Genomic DNA, 27318 nt, shown 5'->3' on the forward strand with positions numbered 1-27318 from the left:
TTTTTTAACATGTGGTGACTGTTGCACATCAGCCACAACACGGGCTTAACAGAGCGAGGTCTTTATCCACTGGCAAAGGTTAACCAGGACGACTGGAGACTTGCTCTGCTGCACAGACCTAGTGCACACAGATATCACAGTGTGGGCTGGCCAGTGCTGCCCCTGGGCTCTCGGCTCTTCTGGGCCCAGTACCCTCATTTGCCACACCTCCGCCACAATCGCTTGCCACTTCTCCACTGGAAACATTCATCGCACCTCCCCCACGATCTCTCACCATTGCTCCATCACAATCACTCACCGCTCCTCCGCCACAAAAACATTCACCACACCGCCACAATCTCTTACCGCTCTTCCGCCACGATCTCTCACCATTGCTCCATCACAATCTCTCACCGCTCCTCCGCCACAAAAACATTCACCGCACCGCCACGATCTCTCACTGCTCCTCCGCCACAATCTCTCACCGCTCCTCCGCCACAATCTCTTACCGCTCTTCCGCCACAATCTCTCACCGCTCCTCCGTCACAATCTCTCGCCGCTCCTCCGCCACAAAAACATTCACCGCACCGCCACGATCTCTCACCGCTCCTCCGCCACAATCTCTCACTGCTCCTCTGCCACAATCTCTCACCGCTCCTCCGCCACAATCTCTTACCGCTCTTCCGCCACAATCTCTCACCGCTACTCCGTCACAATCTCTCGCCGCTCCTCCGCCACAAAAACATTCACCGCACCGCCACGATCTCTCACCGCTCCTCCGCCACAATCTCTCACTGCTCCTCTGCCACAATCTCTCACCGCTACTCCGTCACAATCTCTCGCCGCTCCTCCGCCACAAAAACATTCACCGCACCGCCACGATCTCTCACCGCTCCTCCGCCACAATCTCTCACTGCTCCTCTGCCACAATCTCTCACCGCTCCTCCGCCACAATCTCTCACCGCTCCTCCGCCACAATCTCTTGCCGCTCCCCCGCTACAAACATTCGCCACACCTCCGCCACGATCTCTCGCCACTCCTCCGCCACAAAAACATTCGCCGCACCTCTGCCACGATCTCTCGCCACTCATCTGCCCCGACCTTCCCACTGCTCCATTGTACCAGGGCCCCTGCTGATGATCCTGCCCACGCTCCAAACAGTGACTTGGGTTTTGATGATGTCACCCAGTCGCCTACCTCAAAATAGTCGCACACTTGTAGCAACTTGCACTGGAAGTTGTAGTAGTATGCCGCTCCAGCTCTTTTATGTCCCCGACCTGCGGAGGTGTTCTCTCACTTTACACGCTCGCTGACATCACGATCTGCTTGGCGCGGAAGTCCCCGCCGCTAACTCGTAGCGGCAGCGCTACAGGAGGGACCATATTTCACGTGCATCCATGGATTCGCCTCGACGCAGTGCTACTGCCTCAATACCCCGCTGGCGCCCCCACCAGGCACTAACTGGAGGCGCTAAGGTACCGAATTCTTCCCCCAATATTGTGCCTTGTCTGAAAATGGCAGCCCCTCAGCAAATGCCAGTTAGCAAAGTTGGTAACAATGCTGATAAAATGGAACAAAGAAAACTAACAGAAATAATTTAATAACAAGACTAAAACAGCAATAGTAACTAAATGAGCTTATCCCTTCAAGCTTACTTTCCCCTTCAGGGCAACACCGCGCAACCCTTGATTCCAGTTGTTTAGTGATGTGAATTACACTCAGTGTAACTTCAACAGAAATTGCTGTGAATACCTTAAAATAGATGGTACTTTTGCAGTCTGCCAGACAGTATGGGCTGAATTTTAATGGGGAACGCGGGTTGGTGGGGGGAGGGGGTGTGGGATGGAGGCTTCGAAGCAGTTGGGAAACCCGAGAGAACAGGTTTCCCGCAGGTCTTGCCGAATTGAGAGGGTGGCTGGCTCCGGGCGGGTAGGCCTGCAGCACTAGGTCATAGAGAGGAGGGAGGGATCGGCTGGGGGCCGGGGAGTGTTCGGGGGCCAGAATTGGTGAGGGGGGAGGGGAGAGAGTATTGGGGCCACAGCATCGGGGATGGGGGTTGGGCTAGGAGGGAGATAAACGACCACCAAGCAAAACTTTAAGGGGATTTGTTTTGCACACCTTCACTCTCCCATGAGAAAATCTTTGACTGGCAAGTACTTTCCGATATTGGCGAGGAGCAATATATATAATATAATACGTATAAAACAGGTAACAGTCAAGGACAAAAGAGATCGATTGTTTCATGTTCCCACCGTGCACAGTCTATTTCCTCCAAGCCTAGGTCCCAAACATAACGATGACCGAGAAACTCCCAATGGCTATACAACTGCACAAGATTTGCACAATTATTTTTGCAAAAAAAATTCTGGAAAAAGGAAGCAACAAAAAAGAAATATCTGCAGCTTGTTTGCTTTAAATAAAGGGATGGCCAGACGCTTCCTTTTGCAACAACAGACATAAGACATTATTTTAGATCACTGTGTATTACTTACGTGGCTGCAATCTGAATAATGTCAGCAGCACTCACACTTACTTACATTAAATGCAATCACTGACTGCAGTCCATTTCGCCTCACAGATCGAGGTTGGAGTATCGAGGGCGGGAAGGAGAAACGATTGGGGCCAAAGAATCGAGGGGAGGGAGAGAAGCAACAATTGGAGCCGGAGCATCAGCAGGGGTGGGGGGACAGAGGCAACGATCGGGGCTGGAGCATCGGAGTGGGGAGGGAGGTGGCAGGGACAGAAGCAACAATCGAGGTCGGAGCATCAGTGCGGGTAGGGGGGACAGAGGCAACGATCGGGGCTGGAGCACCGGGTGGGGTGGGAAGGGTGGGGGAAGGGTGAAGCATTGGGCTGGCCTGAGGATCATCTGTATGGGGGAGAGAAGAATGGGGCCAGTTTGAGGATCATTGGTGTGGGTGAGGGGAGGGTGTCTGGGAAGCCAATCGGAGGCCTCGTGGGGGGTTCTCCTATTGTGAGGGTTGGTTTAGGTAGGGACCCTGGATCCAGGAGGTTAGTGTAAAGGCACTTAACTCCTGGATCCGGCAGTGCTCGCCTTGCTGTCGAATGTTATGAGGTGTGCAAAACCCAACCAGCTACAGTTAAACACAAAATGGAGGTTAAAGAAGTGGCTTCCAGTCTCATTATAATATTTAAATAGATGGCCTGCCTCCAGGTAGTGGGCCGGCCCCCGTCCTGCCTCCGTTAAAACTGGAAGTGGCGGGTTGAGGTCAGGATTCCGATTTTTAACACTTTAACTACCCCCTCACCCCCAACCCATCCATTCTTTTAGGTTAAAATTACCCACCGTGGTGGAAAATCAAACTGTTTCAAAAGTGGGTGGGGATCTAGCATAATAGATCTCTGCCCCATTTCCCTTGCCCAGCCATCCATCTGCTAGGAATCTATTCTCATATGGCATAGATGCTTGTTATGTAAAAGGCATGGCATTTTTCCCTGTCATCAGTGCTGGCATACAAACATATGTTGGAGTGTATGTGCAGGATTTCTTGAAACAGACAGCACAGAACTGTCACCGGCTTCCTGATTAGCCATAGCCTGCTGAGGCATTGCTCCTCCGTCAATCCCAGGTAGCTGTGCTTAGGTTGGTATAACTGCTGCATAGGGCACAGGTGTGACCTGGATGTATGCCTTCTATGGCTCCCCGTACCTGAGGGAATGCCATCTGCTGTTGCTCCTGGTCTTCTTCTGCCATATGGTACCTCACTGAATTCATGTGATAAATATAATGACACAAGGAATTTCTAGATGTAGATCTATTAAGCCAGAACATAACATCCCATTTTAAGTCCTTTTAAATGAATGTGTTGCTTGCTTTTTAATAGGATTAACAATCTTTACAATTTTAAGCACTGACTTCCTGATGAGAGTTGGTGGGCGGCCACATCTCGGTCACCGGTCTGCAGAATGCTGAAAATCTAGCACCTGACCATTATTAGGTGGGGGTGGGGGTAATACCCAGGCTCCCTCCAGATCCCATGCATTGTCCTCCCCTTGGCCCCCGTGTCAAGTGGCTGGCCCATCACATTTACAAAAAGCATCTAAGGATAACATTTTGTCTTTGTTGCCCAGTATACTTAGCAGCTGTGGAGGACTTATGAAACAATGTAGCTGAAGATTCATTTGTGGAGGACTGTTCATGCAAGGGATGGATGGAGTCATGATGAGACTGTCCCTTCAATGAGAGCCTGCTGAACAGCTCTCACAGCTAGAACAGTTGGTTCTCCTTTAATCCACCTTCACCAAAAGAAAAAAAGCCAACAGAGGTTCTAAAAAAAATATATGCTTTCTATTGCAAGTTGCAAGCTGTCTCTTTAAATTTCTTTCTCTGCAAGGGCACAGTCGAGCAACTCTGATTGTCCAGTTTTGTATGGGGAAAATGCAGTTCGGGAGTGTTTAAACTAATATGTCAGGGGGATGGGAACCTATGCAGCAAGACAGGGCGAAGTAATATGGAGTCAGAAGCAGATGGTAGAAAGGTAAAAAGCAATAGTGGAAGGCCGAGTAAACAAAGGCAAGAAACAAAAAGGGCCACACTACATCATAATTTTAAAAGGACAAAGAGTGTTAAAAAAACAAGCCTGAAGGTTTTGTGTCTGAATGCAAGGAGTATCCGTAATAGGGTGGATTATTTAATTGTGCAAATAGATGTCAACAGATATGATGTGATTGGGATTACAGAGACATGGCTCCAGGATGATCAGGGCTGGGAACTCAACATCCAAGAGTATTCAACATGCAGGAAGGATAGAATAAAAGGAAAAGGAGGTGGGGTAGCATTGCTGGTTAAAGAGGAGATTAATACAATAGTTAGGAAGGACATTAGCTTGGATGATGTGGAATCTATATGGGTAGAGCTGCAGAACACCAAAGGGCAAAAAACGTTAGTGGGAGTTGTGTACAGACCTCCAAACAGTAGTAGTGATGTTGGGGAGGGCATCAAACAGGAAATTAGGGGTGCATGCAATAAAGATGTAGAAGTTATCATGGGTGACTTTAATATGCATATAGATTGGGCTAACCAAACTGGAAGCAATACGGAGCGGGAGGATTTCCTGGAGTGCATAAGGGATGGTTTTCTAAACCAATATGTCAAGGAACCAACCAGGGGGGAGGCCATCTTAGAATGGGTGTTGTGAAATGAGAGAGGATTAATTAGCAATCACGTTGTGCGAGGCCCCTTGGGAAAGAGTGACCATAATATGGTGGAATTCTACATTCGGATGGAGAATGAAACAGTTAATTCATGGTCCAGAACTTAAAGAAGGGTAACTTTGCAGGTATGAGGTGTGAATTGGCTAGGATAGATTAGCGAATGATACTTAAGGGGTTGACTGTGGTTGGGCAATGGCAGACATTTAGAGACCGCATGGATGAACTACAACAATTGTATATCGCTGTCTGGCGTAAAAATAAAAAAGGGAAGGTGGCTCAACCGTGGCTATCAAGGGAAATCAGGGATAGTATTAAAGCCAAGGAAGTGGCATACAAATTGGCCAGAAATAGCAACGAACCTGGGGACTGGGAGAAATTTAGAACTCAGCAGAGGAGGACAGGGAAAATAGAGTACGAGAGGAAGCTTACAGGGAGCATTAAGACAGACTGCAAAAGCTTCTATAGATATGAAAGAGAAAAAGGTGAGTAAAAACAAACGTAGGTCCCCTGCAGTCAGAATCAGGGGAAGTCATAACGGGGAACAAAGAAATGGCAGACCAATTGAACAAGTATTTTGGTTCAGTATTCGCTAACGAGGACACAAACAACCTTCCGGATATAAAAGGGGTCAGAGGGTCGAGTAAGAAGGAGGAACTGTGGGAAATCCTTATTAGTCGGGAAATTGTGTTGGGAAATTGATGGAATTGATGTCCATTAAATCCCCAGAGCCTGATGGACTGCATCTCAGAGTACTTAAGGAGGTGGCCTTGGAAATAGCGGATGCATTGACAGTCATTTTCCAACATTCCATTGACTCTGGATCAGTTCCTATGGAGTGGAGGGTAGCCAATGTAACCCCACTTTTTAAAAAAGGAGGGAGAGAGAAAACAGGGAATTATAGACCGGTCAGCCTGACTGGTAGTGGGTAAAATGATGGAATCAATTATTAAGGATGTCATAGCAGCGCATTTGGAAAGAGGTGACATGATAGGTCCAAGTCAGCATGGATTTGTGAAAGGGAAATCATGCTTGACAAATCTTCTGGAATTTTTTGAGGATGTTTCCAGTAGAGTGGACAAGGGAGAACCAGTTGATGTGGTGTATTTAGACTTTCAGAAGTTTTTCGACAAGGTCCCACACAAGAGATTAATGTGCAAAGTTAAAGCACATGGGATTGGGGGTAGTGTGCTGACGTGGATTGAGAACTGGTTGGCAGACAGGAAGCAAAGAGTAGGAGTAAATGGATACTTTTCAGAATGGCAGGCAGTGACTAGTGGGGTAGCGCAAGGTTCTGTGCTGGGGCCCCAGCTGTTTACATTGTACATTAATGATTTAGACGAGGGGATTAAATGTAGTAGCTCCAAATTTGCAGATGACACTAAGTTGGGTGGCAGTGTGAGCTGCGAGGAGGATGCTATGAGGCTGCAGAATGATTTGGATAGGTTAGGTGAGTGGGCAAATGCATGGCAGATGAAGTATAATGTGGATAAATGTGAGGTTATCCACTTTGGTGGTAAAAACAGAGAGACAGACTATTATCTGAATGGTGACAGATTAGGAAAAGGGGAGGTGCAACGAGACCTGGGTGTCATGGTACATGAGTCATTGAAGGTTGGCATGCAGGTACAGCAGGCGTTTAAGAAAACAAATGGCATGTTGACCTTCATAGCGAGGGGATTTGAGTACAGGGGCAGGGAGGTGTTACTACAGTTGTACAGGGCCTTGGTGAGGCCACACCTGGAGTATTGTGTACAGTTTTTGTCTCCTAACTTGAGGAAGGACATTCTTGCTATTGAGGGAATACAGCGAAGGTTCACTGGACTGATTCCCAGGATGGCAAGACTGACATATCAAGAAAGACTGGATCAACTGGGCTTGTATTCACTGGAGTTCAGAAGAATGAGAGAGGATCTCATAGAAACGTTTAAAATTCTGACGGGTTTAGACAGGTTAGATGCAGGAAGAATGTTCCCAATGTTGGGGAAGTCCAGAACCAGGGTCACAGTCTAAGGATTAGGGGTAAGCCATTTAGGACCGAGATGAGGAGAAACTTCTTCACCCAGAGAGTGGTGAACCTGTGTAATTCTCTACCAAGAAAGTTGTTGAGGCCAATTCACTAAATATATTCAAAAATGATTTAGATGTAGAGCTTACTACTAGGAGGATCAAGGGGTATGGCGAGAAAGCAGGAATGGGGTACTGAAGTTGCATGTTCAGCCATGAACTCATTGAATGGCGGTGCAGGCTCGAAGGGCCGAATGGCCTACTCCTGCACCTATTTTCTATGTTTCTATGTTTCTAAATTATGATTATGCACATTTCTGGCTTTTCGGCTGGAAAATTGCATTGACATCTAAATGGATGGAGATCCGGCAAAACTGATCTCTGCCTGTTTCCCCATTCGATTTCACCCATATCAGGTCCAACAGAGATAGAAAATTGGTCCCGGGTTTTTTCTGCAGCCTGCCATACAAGAGTAGACGTAAGGCTAAATTCAGTGTTACTCAATAGCAATGTAGGCATCATCAGTGTTCCTTATTCTCCAGTCATTTCAGAGCATCAAAAGCTTCGGAAGGATACTCGTCTGAATCTATGCTTTTCAGCAAGAGAATGACTAATATTTGAATGGTGATATTGTCACTGTCATAAACTGGTAGGTTTGTTTGGAAGTTAAATCGGCCACCATTGCATATTTTTAAGACTGAACTATTTGAACAGCTTCTTGTTCACTATGCCGTGGTATTTGACGGAGAAATGTGAAACTGCTCGAAAGTGGTCTTTCTATACTGTTCAGGCATGTCTCAATAGATTCGATGCTGATGAGAATTAAATTAAGTAAGAAGCAAATTAAATTACAGTTCATAGTTCTAGATGAACCATTTCTTTGTTGTTCCTTAATGAATGAGGTTTCACTTCTTTTGTTAAGTTTGCATGTGTGACCCTTTTCACGTTTAGTTCCTATCTAGATCAATAGTGAAAGCCTCAGGTAATTCTTTAGGATTTTAAAGTACTTCTTCTCAAGTGTCCCATGTATTAATAGGTCTAACTTCCCATTGTGGTTACTGACAATAGTCACTGACTCAATAATGTGTGCATAGGATGAATGATCTCAGTTTTAAAACGAGATTCAAAATTCCTTTCTGAGAATAAAGTGTTTTTCCCAGTTCAATTATGAATGCTTCACACTGTATTCATCCCTATTGGTACAATCGCAAATGGGTAAGCAGTCATAAGAAAAGATATTGGTGGTAACTTTCAACTTCGCCACCTGGGCATTAACCTGGCGGAGCACTTTATAACCTTCCTTTTCTTACTAAACTGGGCCCAATATTTCAATCTCAATAGAAATGGATTTGTGCATAAACATACCCATTCCAATAGTGTGGGTGAAGCAAGCCCAATTTTACAATATAAGCCCAACCCCTTATTTTGATTATATGAATTAGGGTTTTGGGCTGCAGCAAACTTGATTAGGGATCACAAAACTAGGCAGAGGAATAGCTCTTAAAGGGCTGCAGTGCACCATAAAAGGGGAAGTTGTGGCGAGGAGAGAAAAAATACCGAATTATTCACAGTCGGACAGTCGAGATATGTGGGAAACACTTCGCCCCTTGATATGAAGAGGTTGGAGGCCCTATTGTAGAAGTTGCACCTAAGGGGATGCTTGCTTATTTGAGCTGTACAGCGCTCTCCTGTAATAGCACAGTTGCCAGGAGTGTCCAAGTCAATGCAGTAATTCAGTTTCCTTGCAGCTACCTGCAAATGAGGAAGACATGTCCTGGGTGAGTGTGAATATGCACCTCACTTTAGCAGACATTTCTTGGGAGGTCACAAACTCAGTTGGACACTTGCCAAAGTTCTGGGCAGCATAATTCCAAGCATTGTGCACAACCATTTCCTTTTGTAGTCATTCCATTATGTCGAAGCTATGTGGCACATTCTTCTTGCATTTGGTGTTAGCAGATGTAGAACATCAAATAGGCTTTCAGGCTTCCAGCTGAAAGCCCTCCTCTGCTGTTCAGAGTTTCACAATGGGGTCAGCAGTCATGGATGCAAAGGGTAGCCTGGTTCATCAGGAGCAAAGCCACTTTTGCTGTGACCAGGTCTTGCTATCAATTTCCTCCCCCACCTATTAATGTAGGTACCTAGTTGCCCTGTAACTGATATGGGTCCATGCCAACATATGCAATATGTTATTCTGACAGGTCATCTAATGCACTTTAGAAAGTTCCAGTACTCAATTTGCTTTATTAATGACTGTCTCTCAATGACCATATGCTTTCTGAACATCTGAAATGCTGAAGGAAATAGATAATATCGATATAAGCAGGTAAGTCTTCTTAAGTTCTAGTAGAAGAAGTAGAGACAATAAAAGAACAAAAAAAGCAAATCCCAAATGAGATTGCAGATTAGAATTTTTTTCACATAGAATAATTGATTCAAACCAAGGTTAATTAATGCAATGTCAATCAACATGTCAAACCAAACTGCATGGATACCTGGTTATGAAAAGGACTGAAGGTTTGAGGGATTAGAGGAATAAATGATCATATGCGTTATGAACACAATAGTTGCAATTCTAATGGGACACTGATGATATCATGTATTGAATACAAATGATCAATAAGTTAGTAACTAAGAAAATGTTTACGGCAACGAACCTGTGGGTAACTTAGTTTGTTGTGTTTATCATTCCAACCTTTTATGGAAACATTGGATCAGAATTGGTCATTCAGCCCTTCGAGCTTCTTCTGCCATTCAGTTGGATCGTGGCTGATCTGAACCTCAACTTTTCTCCATGTTCCTTCATAACCTTCTCCAACAAAACTCTACTGATCTCAGTCTTGTAATTTCAGGACTAACTTTATCCCAGCCCATTTGGCGGGAACGGTGATGGCGCATGGCTAAAATTACATCTAGGACCTCCCCACACTTGCTGCACCATTCTCATGCCAATCATTTTTTTCTGGCTGCATGTTAGGCACCCTCTCCAGACAAGCTGGGTCCAAATTAAAAAAACAAAGATGCAGTCTAATGATATCATACCCATCCCCATTACATTTTAACTTCAATTCACAGCTGCCCCGCCCATTCTTAGATCTGCCAGTAAAACCTAACGGGTTAGAAACATAGAAACATAGAAAATAAATGCAGGCCCTTCAAGCCTGCACCACCATTCAATAAGATCATGGCTGATCATTCACCTCAGTACCCCGTTCCTGCTTTCTCTCCATACCCCTTGATCTCTTTAGCCGTAAGGGCCATAGCTAACTCCATTTTGAATATATCCAATGAACTGGCATCAACAACTCTCTGTGGTAGGGAATTCCACAGGTTAACAACTCTCGAAGTGAAGAAGTTTCTCCTCATCTCAGCCCTAAATGGCTTATCCCTTATCCTTTATGTCCCCTGGTCCTGGACTTCCTCAACATCGGGAACATTCTTCCTGCATCTAACCTGTCCAGTCCCATCAGAATTTTATATGTTTCTATGAGATCCCCTCTCATCCTTCTAAACTCCAGTGAATACAGGTCCAGTCGATCCAGTCTCACCTCATATGTCAGTCCTGCAATCTCGGGAATCAGTCTGGTAAACCTTCGCTGCACTCCCTCAATAGCAAGAATGTTCTTCCTCAGATTAGGAAACCAAAACTGAACACAATATTCGAGGTGAAGCCTCACTAAGGCCCTGTACAACTGTTGTAAGACCTCCCTGCTCCTATACTCAAATCCCTTAGCTATGAAGGCCAACATACCATTTGCCTTCTTCACCGCCTGCTGTACTTGCATGCCAACTTTCAATGACTCATGTACCATGACACCCAGGTCTCGTTGTACCTCCCCTTTTCCTAATCTGCCGCCATTCAGATAACATTCTGCCTTCGTGTTTTTGCCACCAAAGTGGATAACCTCAAATTTATCTACATTATACTGCATCTGCCATGCGTTTGCTCACTCACCTAACCTGTCCAAGTCATCCTGCAGCCTTTTAGTGTCCTCGTCACAGTTCACACCGCCCCCCAGCTTAGTGTCATCTGCAAACTTGGAGATATTACACTCAATTCCCTCATCCAAATCATTAATGTATATTGTGAATAGCTCGGGTCCTAGCACTGAGCCCTGCGGCACCCCACTAGTCACTGCCTGCCATTCTGAAAAGGACCTGTTTATCCCGACTCTCTGCTTCCTGTCTGCCAACCAGTTCTCTATCCACGTCAATACATTACCCCACTACCATGTGCTTTAATTTTGCACACCAATCTCTTGTGTAGGACATTGTTAAAAGCCTTTTGAAAGTCCAAATACACCACATCCACTGGTTCTCCCTTGTCCACTCTACCAGTTACATCCTCAAAAAAGTCTAGAAGATTTGTCAAGCAGGATTTCCCTTTCATAAATCCATGCTGACTTGGACTGATTCTGTCACTGCTTTCCAAATGCACTGCAATTTCATCTTTAATAATTGATTCCAACATTTTCACCACTACTGATGTCAGACTAACCAGTCTATAATTACCCGTTTTCTCTCTCCCTCCTTTCTTAAAAAGTGTTGTTACATTAGCTACCCTCCAGTCCATAGGAACTGATCCAGAGTCGATAGACTGTTGGAAAATGATCACCAATGCATCCACTATTTCTAGGGCTACTTCCTTAAGTACTCTGGGATGCAGACTATCAGGCCCCATGGATTTATCGGCCTACAATCCCATCAATTTCCCTAACACAATTTCCCGCCTAATAAGGATTTCCTTCAATTCCTCCTTCCCACTAGACCCTTGGTCCCCTAGTATTTCCGGAAGGTTATTTGTGTCTTCCTTCGTGAAGACAGAACCAAAGTATTTGTTTTACTGGTTCACCATTTCTTTGTTCCCCATTATAAATTCACCTGAATCTGACTGCAAGGGACCTACATTTGTCTTCACTAATCTTTTTCTCTTCCCATATCTATCGAAGCATTTGCAATCAGTTTTTATGTTGCCAGCAAACTTCCTCTCATACTCTATTTTCCCCCTCCTAATTAAACCCTTTGTCCTCCTCTGCTGTGTTACAAAATTCTCCCAGTCCTCAGGTTTTCTGCTTTTTCTGCCCAATTGATATGCCTCTTCCTTGGCTTTAACACTATCCTTAATTTCCCTTGTTAGCCACGGTTGAGCCACCTTCCCCATTTTATTTTATTCTAGACAGGGATGTACAATTGTTGAAGTTCATCCATGTGATCTTTAAATGTTTGCCATTGCCTATCCACAGTCAACCCTTTACGTATCAGTCGCCAGTCTATTCTAGCCAATTCACATCTCATACCATTGAATTTACCTTTCCTTAAGTTCAGGACCCTAGTCCCTGAATTAACTGTGTCACGCTCCATTTTAATAAAGATTTCCACCATATTATGGTCACTCTTCCCCAAGGGGCCTCGCACAACAAGATTGTTAATTAGTCCTTTCTCATTACACATCACCCAGTCCAGGATGGCCAGCCCCCTAGTTGGTTCCTCGACATATTGGTCTAGGAAACCAGACACTCCAGGAAATCCTCCTCCACCGCATTCTACCAGTTTGGTTAGCCCAATCAATATGTAGATTAAAGTCGCCCATGATAACTGCTGTACCTTTATTGCACACATCCCTAATTTCTTGTTTGATGCTGTCCCCAACCTCATTACTACTGTTTGGTGATCTGTACACAACTCCCACTAGCATTTTCTGCCCTTTGATATTCTGTAGCTTCACCCATACTGATTCCACATCATCCAAGTTAATGTCCTTCCTTACTATTGCATTAATTTCCTCTTTAACCCACAATCCCACCCCACCTCCTTTCCTTTCTGTCTGTCCTTCCTAAATGTTGAATATCCTTTTTGGTATCTGAGAGCTGATGAGAAGTATAAAACGGAGTCTCAGCTGCCGCTAGCGAGAACATAGGATTGGTTGCTGTCTGGAATGCGAGGAGTCAACACTTTTGAAGACAATCTTGCTTCTTTCTTCAGAATGGAGTAAGACTTGCAGGAGTAGCAGCAGTAGACTCAGCAACCACCACAATTGTATAGGAGTATAATAATGTAGTTGTTATAGGAACATAAGAACATAGGAAATATGAGCAGGAGTAGGCCATCTCGCCCCTCGGGCCTGCTCCGTCATTCATGGCTAATCTGATCTTGGCCTCAACTTTACTTCCCTGCCCGCTCCCCATAATCCTAGACTCCCTTATCGTTCAAAAATCTGTCTATCTCCACCTTAAATATATTCAATGACCCAGACATGGCAGTTGGCTGAAAAAAAAAGGTTGAGGTTGTAATCCTTTTAAAATGGTGGTGGGGCTCCCATTAAAGGGGAGGACTTATTGCCACCATGTTTTTTTTTGTCGGCTGACAACCATGTCAGGCCTACAATTATGCCCCCGGGTTTAATCGGGCTATCACAGGAAGCCTAGCATCCCCTCTTGGGTGCCAGGCCGCTAGCCCGGCCGAAACTCTCTCTGGTGGCCCAGTGGACCGAAATTGAAAAATCGTGCAGGCTCTCCCCTTTAAGTGAAGGGGAAGGCCATGATGACGCGGCACTGCGATGACATCATCAGCGCTATGCTGATGACTGACAGTAGCGGACACTCCACCCGCCCCCAACTTCCGCCCTTCTAGACTGCGAACTTCTGTTTACTGCCGCATATCCGCCCCCATTATGACCTACTTCCGGTCCGCCAGGAAAATAAAAGCCAAAGAGCGGAACTTCGCTCAAGAGGCCACCGCATCCACCACGATGGTACAATCAACAGAAACAGGGTAGATGCGCCCCGTTTCCAGTGGTGGGCAATTTCGGCCCCATGATCTCTTTGGGGAACAACATTTTGGTGCAGTTTTTCTGTGGTAGATTTGAGGCAGTATCCTTTAAGAACACATTTACCTCTGTTTACCGACCCAATTCTGTCCCATAATGGACAGTAACTCAGAGGAAAATCCAAGCCATGGCCTCCAGAGCCAGTTTTCTCATCTTCAGCATCTTAATCAAATGCATCAGTGATTTATTAGAAGCTGTCACTCCTGAGACAAGTAGCCTGTGAACTTAATTTCATTTCTGGAGAGTAAGTATTCTACTACAGTATCCCAGTATAAAAGCTATTGGAGCATGTGTATGACGAGTCTTCAGATATTCTGAAAACTTTTAAGCTATTTCACTAACTTGAATGATCTAAACCATCTATTTTCCACAGACATCCAATTGTCCCTCATCACCAAATATTCAATCAAGGCACTTATTCCTTCTGCCTGATCTCTACTGCTGCTCCTGACCTTCAGGAGCCTATTTTCTACCTTTTTACTGCAGATTAGATTCCAAGGATTGCCACATTCATACTCAACAAAGGACTAATAATTTCATACTTCAGTGACTTGATTTCCATCAAAATTCTCTCTTAGAATAGTCAGGCTATGGTCTTTGATGAGTGAATCTTTCACAGTGCAATAAAATGTCAGTGATAGTGAGGTAAAACCATTCCTGTGTCCCTCTGATCTTATTTTTCTCGATGAATGCAAAAAAAATCAAAAGCACAACAACATGCCTGCATATATTTAATATTAGCAGCATTAGCAGCTAAAAATATTTTCAAATGTGGCTGGAAGGCTATAGCTTATCTGAAGGACATTCAACTGGCAGGCATCTCATCTCCTGATAGTGTACCCGCCTGGCTGTGATGTTATACTGCAATAGTCACAGCAGCGTTGATTTATTTTTTCTACACAGTCAAGGATGTTCAAATATTTGCTAACCCTATCTCTGTAATCTCCTTCAGCCCTACAACCCTCTGAAATATCTGCGCTCCTCCAATTCTGGCCTCTTGAGCATCCCCGATTTTAATCGCTCCACCATTGGCGGCCGTGCCTTTAGCAGCTAAGGCCCTAAGCTCTGGATTCACATCCTAAACCTCTCTGCCTCTCTACCTCTCTTTCCTCCTTTATGAAGCTTCTTAAAACCTACCTTTTTGACCAAGCTTTTGGTAAACTGTCCTAATATCTCCTTATGGGGTGCAGTGTCAAATTTTGTTTGATAACACTCTTGTGTGGCGCCTTGGGATGTTTTACTGCATTAAAGGTGTTATATAACTACAAGTTATTGTTGCTAATAGTTCATGTATTTAGACATAATGATCTGAATTTTCTGATAAGGGCACTTGTCCTGAAAGGGATGGGGGGGGCTGCCCTCCTAACCACAGCTGCATTATGGAAGTGGGTGCAACATAGCCAAGTCCATTCCTGTCCTCCACCAACGTCCATAAATGTGTATTCTTCCATCAGATTTCACTGAATAATGTTCAGAAATAAAATCCTGGCTGATTTATTTTCCTCACATTTGGCAGTGTGTTTAGAAAATTGAATCATTAGATGAGGTAAGAATCACTGAAATTGATTTGATTTGTGTCTATTTTTGCATCCTGATGGAGCATAATAGATCACACAATTCGGTGATTATCAGTTACATCTGTTTTATTTCACATCCACTGAATGTCCCTGGATACCATGGTCAAAATTTTACCCAGCAGACCTTCAGGCAGGATGTCATTTAATGGCTACAGAGATTTAAACAGAATGGGGAGAAATTCGATTGTGCCTCTGTTGGGGCGTTAATCTTGGCGGAGCGGTAAATTTTGCGCCGGGCAATGGTTTGCATCTCCAGCTGCAAATTCCACCAGCTGGGCCCTGAGTGTGGAGCGGAGCACTAAGGGAGGCATTCCACACCTCTTTTAGGGCGCTAGGCCGGCTGAGCAAATGAAAATCCCAAGGTAAACATCCGGCCTTGGAGCGGCCAAAGAGAGGCTTCTATGGAAAAAAAAATCAGAAAAAAAATCACCAAAAACATTCCCAGTACATTACTGACGCCACCACAAGATAAATTGCAAAAATTAAAAATATATGAAACAATCACACTTACCTCAGGTCGACATTCCTTACTTCACTACGGCCGCTGCAGCTTGGAACGGTAGCTTCCACAGGCGTTCCCACGAGGGCGCGCTACAGGTGCAATGGGTCAGATGCCAACCAAACATCGAACCGGTGTTGCAACCAGGATCATTGCATACTGGCTCGCCGCTTCCGGGCGGTAATGCTCTGCGCCCACTCGAAACAGGCACCAAATGTCTTGGCGGGGTGCCGGAAGCTGGCCACCTGCCTGCTCGGAAGTGCTTACCGCCAAGATTGCCACCCCTCTGGGGCCCTAATTGGGGTGACAAAAGACCGAAAATCCAGCCCTAAGTGCTTTTGGGCAATTTTGGCTAATTTTTGTTTATTTTATTTTTTTATTGCATCTTGTGCTTTCATGAGTCTTTGTTTTCATTAATTATAATTTTATTTTTCCCTACATTACAACAGTGACTACACTTCAAAAGTACTTCATTGTCTGTAAAGCACTTTGAGACATCCGGTGGTCGTGAAAGGTGCTATATAAATGCGTCTTCCTTTCATCTCCCTATCTCCTGGCACCAAAGGAAATCCACTGAGTTGACAAAAGAAAAGCAAGCCATAAGGATGGTTGCCAGCTAGTCAGGATGCCTGAATGGAGCTCCATACCCCAAACCTCAGGGTCTGTAGAGAGAATTGATTTGACCTTGTTTTGGCAGATAAAATCTCCACTTCCCAAAGGAAACTGTGCTACCTGACCTGTGATGACATTGGTAAGGTATGTGAATGCCTGTCTATGGTTCTTCTGGAGCACCCCAGTGACAGCATGTAATATTTTAGGTAGCACTGTATGAAAGAAGGAATACCAGGGATGATCAAGAACTAGCATTGTCTGATTAGCTGCACACACTACCCCTTTTTTTGCAGGCTCTGGCTCACATACATAGCATTTTAACTCCGAGGCTTCTTTTAAATCCCACCAGCCAACTTCCAATCCAGAATGGGCAGGAAGCAGAAGAAAATTTCATGGCCCAGAATACACAAGGTAGGTGGCGGAATATGTCAAATAGTCTAACCTCTGACTATCTGAACGGATCAGGGTCCTGCAAAGAGGATGGGCAGAAGTTCTGGTCCACCGTCCCCATCTAAATCTGCCTCCTCTCCAAATCCTCTCCAGGAACTGTGCTGCTCAAGTCTTGTGTGGTGGAATTTCCTCTGCCGGCATGATCGGGAAGTTACACCCGAATTTACACCTATTAGTGTGCCATTTTACGGATGTATATTTACACCCAAATTTCTTGCCAATCTCATTAACATATGGAATGTAAAAATGGCATAAACAAATGAAAATCAGTGCAAACAATCAGGGTTCGAGGAAAGCACCAAACTTACTCTATAGTCCTTCTTTAAGTATGAAAATTAAAGTTTCAACCCATCATTCATGCCTATTGGAAACATCCTGTTAAAGAACATGCAATTGTGAAAGCTTTTCAATTTTTAATGTCACTCATTCTGATGCCATAAAATGCATTCAAAGAAACAAAAGAAAATACCGTGCAGTGAGAATAAATTAAAATAAATCGCTCAAAAAAATTGTATTAAAACACCAGAAAAGGGATTGCGTCCTATTGTGCCTAGAATGCGGGGCTTAATTCTACACCTGTTTTGAACCAGTATAAGTGCAGGGAATTTGCTTGCATGGCTCTTTAGCCTGGGGTGGCAGAGCCATTATATGCATTCAGGCAAGGAATCAATAAATGGGCTTAAAAGAGGCAGAAATTTTGGTCGGAGCATTATTACGTGCTTAGCACGTTTATTTCCTCCGTCTTTTACACTAGATATTTGCTTTGTGCCCCTATTGCTCTTGTCTCTGGGCGTTAGTGTGCAGAAATGTCCCCTCCCCCCCTTCCCCTGCATAGCTAAAACATATTGGATGCAGACTCAGCTTTTTCAAAAAAATAAAGTCATTTCAAATTGTAAATGGTAGATAATATATTTATCTATCTACTTATCTATTGCTATATATAACAACAGAAAGATTTGTGTGCATCTTTCCCATCAGACCTTTAAATCTCCAGATTTATTTTTCTGCAGCACACATCCACTCATTTGTGGTGTGGAAAGCAACAGACACAGGAATCAGAATGCCTGTACTCTCTCACTGACTTCAATGGGGAATAAAATCAGGCAGGCTGTAAAACCAGCGTTGCACCTGATCCCATCACCTTCCCAATGAGCAGGTTAGGCTAAAATTGCCCCGTCACTTGAGAATGCATGGAAAGAAGGCCTTAAAAGGACACAAATCCACCTGAGCATACATTGAGTATCATATGATGTAACCGCTTGTCCTCATAAAATTATGATTTACAGTGAACAGTGGCCACCATTGTTGGACCGACTGTAGAGTCGGATGACAATTAAAATTAAATGGCAGCCGCGGCGGTGCGCCCTCCCCTTTAAGGTAAATGTAATAATATTGTTGCAAAATGTAACTTTTCTGGATGTTGGAGATTTCAATCACTAACAAAAAAAGGATGGCTGATTTTTTTTCTTTTAAAAAGCATTTTTGCTGATTTGATTGGTTGATCTACTTGGCCTCGCCATTCCGCATTGATTGTTTGCAATATTTCTTAGCAGTTTTCCAGCAATTTTTCTTGTTTTCGCTTGGTGCATCACCCACCATTTTAGTTGTAATCTATTGCACCGCCCAGCCACTGGCAGTTACCCGTCTCGCGAAGCTGTCAATGACACCGATCGGCAGCGGCTGTGCTACCGCGGGGCAATTTCCCCCGCGGGGCGGAAAAGGGTTCACCGCTGGGCAGTAAGGGGTCGGCGCATGTCCGACAAGGGTCGGAGCGCCGGGCGGGGCAGCATGTCAGGGGCAGCGGAAATCTGCGGATGCGGGGTAATCGCGGATGGGTTGTACCCTCTGCCTGACCCCGGTCGGTAAGACCTTACTGCCCCGTTACCGGCGATAATAGGACTTAAAAGAGGGGGCAATTTCGGCCCCATTGTCTTTCACACTTATTTCCTGTTGTTACAATTTTTGTAGTAACATTATTACTGTCATATTTTCATAATCACACTTGATGGATTGGCACAAAGCAAAACAGCAATAGATTACAATTGACAAGGTGGGTCACAAATCGAAAACAAGGAAAGTTGCTGGAAAACTGCTGAGGAATATTGATAACAAGCTATCCAGAATGACCAGGCCGAGTAGGTCAACCAATCAAATCAGCAAAAATGCTTTTAAAAAAAATATCAGCCATCTTTTTTTTGTTCATGATTGAAATTGCTCACATCCAGAAAAGTTACGTTTTGCAACAATATTATTATATTTACCTATTTGAATTGGCTTGTGTCTTTTAATACTGTCATTTAAAGTGTTTACTAATTGCCTTAGCAATTTACAAATGCCTGTGCTTGGATTTGGGGTGTTTGTCCTGTCCCCTGGATCTGAGTGTATTGACATAACTTGGGCACTGTGCACAGAGGAAAATCAGGTGAGAAGGAGCGAAGGAAGTGCTAAAAGAGAGCCCACCATGCCCATGTCCATTATAAAAAAGAATCCTTTCAAAATCCAATCACACATTCTTTTATTAAATCAGTTTATTTCATGCATCACATGTTCTGCCTGGCACATGCCACACAGGAATGTAATTTACATATATGTGGTGGAAGGGATACCATTTCATTACAAGCAGAGAATGTATTTTTGTGCTACTCTGTATGTGTCAGGTAAATCTCGCAACCCGAGGACTGGCCAGCAGACGGGGAGAGGATCTGAAAGGGTGTCAATTCTGGTCATGATCTTTGTGACATTCTGCATCAGCTCCCAAAAATGGTTGGATTCAGGACAGGACCAGATGATGTATAAAAGTGTGCAATTCTGATTACATCATCCCCAGAATTCATCGAGCAGGTTGGGACAAATTTCTGATGATTATGTGGGGTGATTCCACTGCCATATTATCGCCTTTCTCTGCCCCTGCCTCAGCTTATCTGCTGCTGAAACCCACAACCACGCTTTTCTTACCTCCAGACACGATTATTCCAATGCACTCCTAGCCAGCCTCCAAACTTCTACTTTCCATAAACTTCAGCTCATCCAAAGCTCTGCTGCCCATGTCTTAACTCATACTAAGGCCTAATCACCATCATGTTGACTGACATTGGCTCTCGGTCTGGCAACGCCTCCCCGTCTCTGTAACCTCCTCCAGCCCTACGCCCTCCTGTGCATTCCCAAATTCCATCATCATAGGCAATCCCTCGAAATCGAGGAAGACTTGCTTCCACTCTAAAAGTGAGTTCTCAGGTGACTCTGCAGTCCAATATGGGAATTACAGTCTCTGTCACAGGTGGGACAGGCAGTCGTTGAAGGAAAGAGTGGGTGGGGAGTCTGGTTTGCCGCACGCTCCTTCCGTTTTCTGCATGCTCTCGGCGACGAGACTCGAGGTGCTCAGCGCCCTCCCAGATGCTCTTCCTCCACTTAGGGTGGTCTCTGGCCAGGGACTCCCAGGTGTCAGTGGGGATGTTGCATTTTATCAAGAAGGCTTTGAGGGTTACCCTACCACTGGCAGCTTTGCCTTCTGCTGCCTAGCCCCTAAGAGCTGAAATTCCCTCTCTAAACCTATCCATCTCTCGATTTCTCTCTCCTCCATAAAGGTGCTCCCTAAAACCTAGCTCTGTCCTAATATCTTTTTATGTGTCTTGGTGTCAAATTGTGTCTATTAACCCTCCTGTGAATCACCTTTGGAAGTTTTACTATGTTAAAGGCGGTTATATAAATGCAAGTTGTTGTTGAAGTTGGGTTGACCATCATGCATTTTATTGCAAGTGGTCACCATGAGAGTTTCTTCTCCTTCTGTTATTTGTTGGCTTGGATCTCCAATTTTGCCTCAGTTAAACTTGTTTGTGGATTCTGCAGAGATGGAGGTGAGTGCACTAAACAGGACAGAGCTTTGTTTACATGCATCTTGGGAGTTGAGAATGAATAACTTTACAGATATTAGCGCTCAGTGAAATTTGCTGAGCATCGCTGGCTTTTGACAAAAGTGCTCGACTTGGAGGAACCATACATCACTATCTGAGTGAGGTGAGATTAGTCTGTTAATTAATGGGAGGAGTAGATCTAACCCTTGTGAAAAGCTGGCTAAGCCTAGTGATGCCTTTCTTATGCCAAGCTGTGATATCATTTGTGGCAGGTCCATCTTCAAGTTCTTTGTTGTGCCAAATTGGGGGCAGTGCAGACTGCTTTACCCTCAGTAATCCTTGCCAGTTGTGTAGTATTAATTCTGATAACATGATTAACCAATTCATAGAGCCTTAATTCTTCAGCCTCTACAAGGTGCTTCTATAAAGACACTTATTTATAAAATCTTGTAATGCAAAACTTAGATCAAAAAACCCCTTAGTCAATCAGTGTGCATTTTTTACAAATGAGGTTCATTAGTAGAGAAACATTTCTTGTAAAAAAGAAAAAGAAAAATGTACGAGAGCTATGCAATATTCATATCATTAACTGGGTTTAAAATGGAAGTATTTTAACAATAGGCTAATCAAGGATTGCAATATGAAATTCATTTGCAAATTTCATACTTGAGATCTTGAAATACATCCAAAGTGAAATTTGAGAAGGGAAACATATTGCTTGCTTTGCATATTACAAGCCCCTGAGTTTTAGTATATATTTATACATTTAATTACTGCCTTGAATATCAACTGGTGAACTGCGGAGCTGAAACTGATGATAACTAACAATTTTATCTGTTCCTTCCTGCAGGCAGGAACAGAAGGCATCTTTAAATATGTTTACAGCAGGCAGCATGTCAAACGGTTTGAAATTAAATGTGTGCTGCATTACTATTATGGCTGATTTATGAACAAAAGTAGGACAAAACCCTTTGTTGGGGCAACGGCTATTTTTCATGACAGCGCTAACAAAGTTTGACACATTCGTACATATTACATCCACAATACAACTTCATATCTTAGTGCAGACCTTATTTCACTCTGTGTTCTCAGCACTTCATGATGTTAAAACATCGATTTAAGTGTGAAAGTAAAAAGTGTGTATGACTTTCCACAAGGTCAAACGTAGCCAGGAGTTAAATCTGCAGCAATTGCCATTTTTTTTTTAAACCAGTTGGGATAATTTTACACCTTTCAAATTTTTCCCCTTCCTTCCTAAAGATGCTTTCTTTTTTCCCTTCTTTTTCTAGAGAAGTTGATGGGTTATAGTTCCACAAGGCATCAGTTGCCTCTGTACATTGCCCAAATGGCCAATATTCATGGGCGAGCTTAGAATTAAGTGTCGGCAGAGTATTTGACTGCAGGGTGCAGAAATTCATGACTGCTCTAATTTTAGCAAAAAAAAAGTAGATGTGTCTATAAAGTGGTGAATTATTGCTTGTTAACGCAAGTCTGTCTTTTTCCTAAACAGGACCGTCAGCCGCTACTTGTGTTTCTGCAATAGAGTAATACTAAAATGTATGATGAAAAGTCAAGTAGGTGAGGTTGAGATTAATCAAAAAGAGAAATGAAGGTTGGGTGGAGAGCAAAACGGGATGCGCTTGTGTGTGGTGCATGGCCAAGTTGTACTTTCAGTGGGCAAAGCATCCGTTAGAAGCACGAATCCGGGAAATTACCCGTAAAATCTCATTTGAAGAGCATTCCCCACTGAAGAGAATGCCTGTTATATGCACAGATTCAATTATTTTCAAAAATAAAAAAAATAATGCTGCTTTTAAGATTAGCAAAACTTTTTTTTTCAAATGCCATAAAAAAACAATTTAAATGCCAGAACAAATTCACATAATTCTAAGTCATTTCTGTAATGTTTCAATGCATTCTGAATTTTTGACTCACCCTGAAGGAAGCATTAATTGTCCTATTTTGAAAGTGTTATTAGGAGCACTTATTGATTTGTGTAATTTTCTGAATATTATATATTCATTTAATGTCTCTAGACAGGTTGAAAATAGCAATCCCCCTTTGGCACAACCTGTTTTTCTCTTGTGCTAAGTATATATGTGAAAATAGAAGTTTGATACAATTGTTCAAACAATTAAAAGAGGAAGAATGCAAAATGCAGCAGCATACACTTTAAAAACTTCAACATTTAACTTCTACATACCAAGCCCCTTATATTGTTGTACTGTACGATGTTAATTCCAAGTAGTGTCATGATAAACTCAGAACTTCAGCCATTTAATGTCACTAATACTGGCTCAGCTTTCTGCATTGAGAAACATTTTGCAATGTACAGAAGTTCCAAAATATCTAAATTTATGTACTAGCCCTGATCCTAACTGGGGGTGAGGAGGGGAGCATGCGATCAGTGAAGAGAGGATCAGGCTCACCACAGCTCATTGTCATGGGGTCATTTTAATTCCCATCCGAACCCACCATTAATGACAGAGCGCTGTCAAACAGGTTGCAAGGTGACCAAGGCTGAGAACTGAATATTCAGGGGTATTTGCCTTTTCGGAAGGATAGGCAGAAAGGAAAAGGAGTGAGGTAGCTATGTTAATAAATGATGAGATTGGTGCAGTAGTGAGAAATGATATTGGCTCAGAAGATCACAATGTAGAACCAATTTGGGTGGAGATAAGAAGTAATAAGGGAAATAAGTCACTGGTGGGAGTGGTCTACAGGCCCCCAAACTGTAGCCACGTGGTAGGACAGAGTTTAAATCAAGAAATAATGGAGGCTTGTGAGAAAGGTACGGCAATAATCATGGATGATTTTAGTCTTCATACTGATTGAACAAATTAAATTGGCAAAGATAGCCTTGAGGAAGAGTTCATAGAGTGTATGTGCCTCCAATGCGCCAGCCCAGCCTTCGGCCGTCTGAGGAAAAGAATGTTTGAATACCAGACCCTCAAATCTACCACCAAACTCATGGTCTACATGGCTGTAGTAATAGCCGCCCTGGTATGAACCTGAGGCATGGAAGATGTATAGAAGGCACCTCAAGTCGCTGGAGATATATCACCAACGATGTCTCCGCAAGATCCTGCAAATCCCCTGGGAGGACAGGCGCACCAACATCAGTGTCCTAGGCCAGGCTAACATCCCCAGTATTGAAGCACTGACCACACTTGATCAGCTTCGCTGGGCAGGCCACATAGTACCCATGCCAGATACGAGACTCACTAAGCAAATGCTTTATGCGGAGCTCCTTCATGGTAAACGAGCCAAAGGAGGACAGCGGAAACGTTATAGGGACACCCTCAAAGCCTTGCTGGTAAAGTGCTACATCACCACTGACACCTGGGAGACCCTGACCACAGACCGCCCGACGTGGAGAAAGTCCATCCGGGAGGGCGTTGAGCTCTTCGAGTCTCGGCGCAAAGAGCATGGAAAGGCCAAGCGCAGACAACGGAAGGAGCACGAGGCAAACCAGCCCCACCGACCCCTTCCCTCGACGAATGTCTGTCCCACCTGTAACAGTATCTGTGGCTCTCGTATCAGACTGTTCAGCCATCAAAGAACTCACTTTGAGAGTGGAATCAAGTCCTCCTTGATTCCGAGGGACTGCCTATGATGATGATGATGGTGGGATGGTTTCTTTGAACCAACCAGGGAGCAGACTATTTTAGATCTGGTACTGTTTAATGAGTCTGGATTAATTAAAGATTTTGTAGTGAAGGAGCCTCTTGGGAAGAGTGATCATAGCAGGGTAGAATTTCAAATTCAGTTTGAGGATGAGAAAGCTAAGTCTCAAACTAGATCCTGAACTTAAATAAAGGCAATTATAAGGGTATGAAGGCAGAGTTGGTTAAAGTAGACTGGGAAAATAGATTAAAAGGTAAGACATAAAAAAAGCAGTGTCAAACATTTAAGAAGATATTATATAACTCCCAGCAAAGTCATATTCCAGTGACAAAGAAAGATTCGAAGAGAAGGATGAACCATCTGTGATTAACTCAGGAAGTAAAGGATGGGATCAAATTGAAAACAAAGATATACGATATTGCGAAGAATAGTGAAAGGCCAGAGGAATGGGAAATTTTTAGAAAGCAACAAAAGACGGCTAAAAAAATGATAAAGAAAGAGAAGATAGCTTATGAGAGTAAACTAGCAAGAAATATAAAAACAGACAGTAAGAGCTTCTACAGGTATATAAGAAAGAAGAGAGTAGCTAAAGTAAACATTGGTCCCTTAGAGGATGAGACTGTGGAATTAATAATGGGAAACGAGGAAATGGCAGAGACTTTGAACAAATATTTTGTTTCGGTCTTCACTGTAGAAGACACTAAAAGCATCCCAATAATTGATAATCAAGGGGCTATTGGGGGGGGGGACTTAAAACTATTACTATCACTACAGAAAAAGTACTAGGCAAACTAGTGGATCTAATGGTGGACTAATCCCCTGGACATGATGGCCTGCATCCTAGAGTCTTAAAAGAGGTGGCTGCAGAGATAGTGGATGCATTGGTTGTAATCTACCAAAATCCCCTGGATTCTGGAGAGGTCCCAGCAGATTGCAAAACCGCAAATGTAACGCCCCTATTTAAGAAAGGAGGGAGAAAGAAATCAGGAAACTATAGACCAGTTAGCCTAACATCTGTCATTGGGAAAATGCTGTAGTCCATCATTAAGGAAGTAATAGCAGGTCATTTAGAAAATCATAATGCAGTCAAGCAGAGTCAGCATGGTTTTATGAAGGGGAAATCATGTTTGGCAAATTTGCTGGAATTCTTTGAGGATATAACGAGCAGGGTGGATAAAGGCAAACCAGTAGATGTCATGTATTTGGATTTCCAGAAAGCATTCGATAAGGTGCTACATAAAAAGTTACTGCACAAGATAAGAATTCACGGGGTTAGGGGTAATATATTAGCATGGATAGAGGATTGGCTAACTAATAGAAAACAGCAAATTGGGACAAATAGGTCATTTTCCGGTTGGCAAACTGTAACTAGTGGGGAATCAGGAATCAGTACTGGGGCCTCAATTATTTACAATCTATATTAATGACTTGGATGAAGGGACTGAGTGTAATGTAGCCAAATTTGCTGATGATACAAAGATAGGTGGACGCAAAAAATCTGCAACAGGATATAGACAGGCTAAATGAGTCGTCAAAAATTTGGCAGAAGAAGTATAATGTGTGAAAATGTGAGGTTATCCACTTTAGTCGGAAAAAATAAAAAAGCAAATGATTATTTAAATCGGGAGAGATTACAAAAAGCTGCGGTACAGTGGGATCCGGGGGCCTTTGTACATGAAACACAAAAAGTTAGCATGCAGGTAGAGCAAGCAATTAGGAAGGCAAATGGAAAGTTGGCATTTGTTGCAAGGGAGTTAGAGTATAAAAGTAACAAAGTCCTGCTCAGGCATTGGTAAGACCACACCTGGAGTACTGCATACAGATTTGGTCTCCTTATTTAAGGAGGGATATATTTGCATTGGAGGCAGTTCAGAGAAGGTTAATTCCTGAGGTTAATTCCTGAGATGAAGGCGTTGTCATATGAAGAAATTGTGAGCAGGTTGGGTATATACTCATTGGCGTTTAGAACACTGAGAGGTGATCTTATTGAAATGTATAAGATTCTGAGGGGGCTTGACAGGGTAGATGTACAAAGGATGTTTCCCCTCGTGGGGGGATGTAGAACTAGGGGGCATAGTTTCAGAATAAGGGGTCGCACATTTAAAACAGAAATGAGGAGGAATTTCTTCTCTCAGAGGGTTGTGAATATTTGGAATTCTCTGCCCCGGAGAGTTATGGAGGCTGGGTAATTGAATGCATTTAACATGGAAATAGACTGATTTTTGAATGATAAGGGAGTCGAGGGTTATGGGGAGCAGGCGGGTAAGTGGAGTTGAGGCCAAGATCAGATCAGCCATGATCTTATTGAATGGCGGAGCAGGCTCGAGGGGCCAAATGGCCTACTGCTGCTCCTATTTCTTATGTTCTTATGTTAGGAGCATGTGAGCGTAGCAGGGAGCTGCCATGGAAACAGTCTCCAGCAAAGGTAAGTCTAGGGTGAAGGGGATTTGCAGAGGTGATTCTAGAGGGTTGAGGAGGGGAGGGATGCCTGGGGTGGGGGGGATGTTCAGGGCAAGTAGACCCTATTTCCTTTAAGGGGGCTGGAGATACATTCCTGCTCCTCAGAAGATTAGCTTCCTAGTAACAGTGGGCAAAGTTGGCAAAGCAGGACAGTAGCATTACTCCAAGGAACTGCCTGCAATGTAGAAAACAGTTTATTGACCTCACAAGGCTACTAAGATAAGACTCCTAACTCATATCTTTCATTACTCTCTTCTT

Source organism: Pristiophorus japonicus, chromosome 2 (assembly GCF_044704955.1).
Source record: "Pristiophorus japonicus isolate sPriJap1 chromosome 2, sPriJap1.hap1, whole genome shotgun sequence".
Lineage (NCBI taxonomy): Eukaryota > Metazoa > Chordata > Chondrichthyes > Pristiophoridae > Pristiophorus > Pristiophorus japonicus.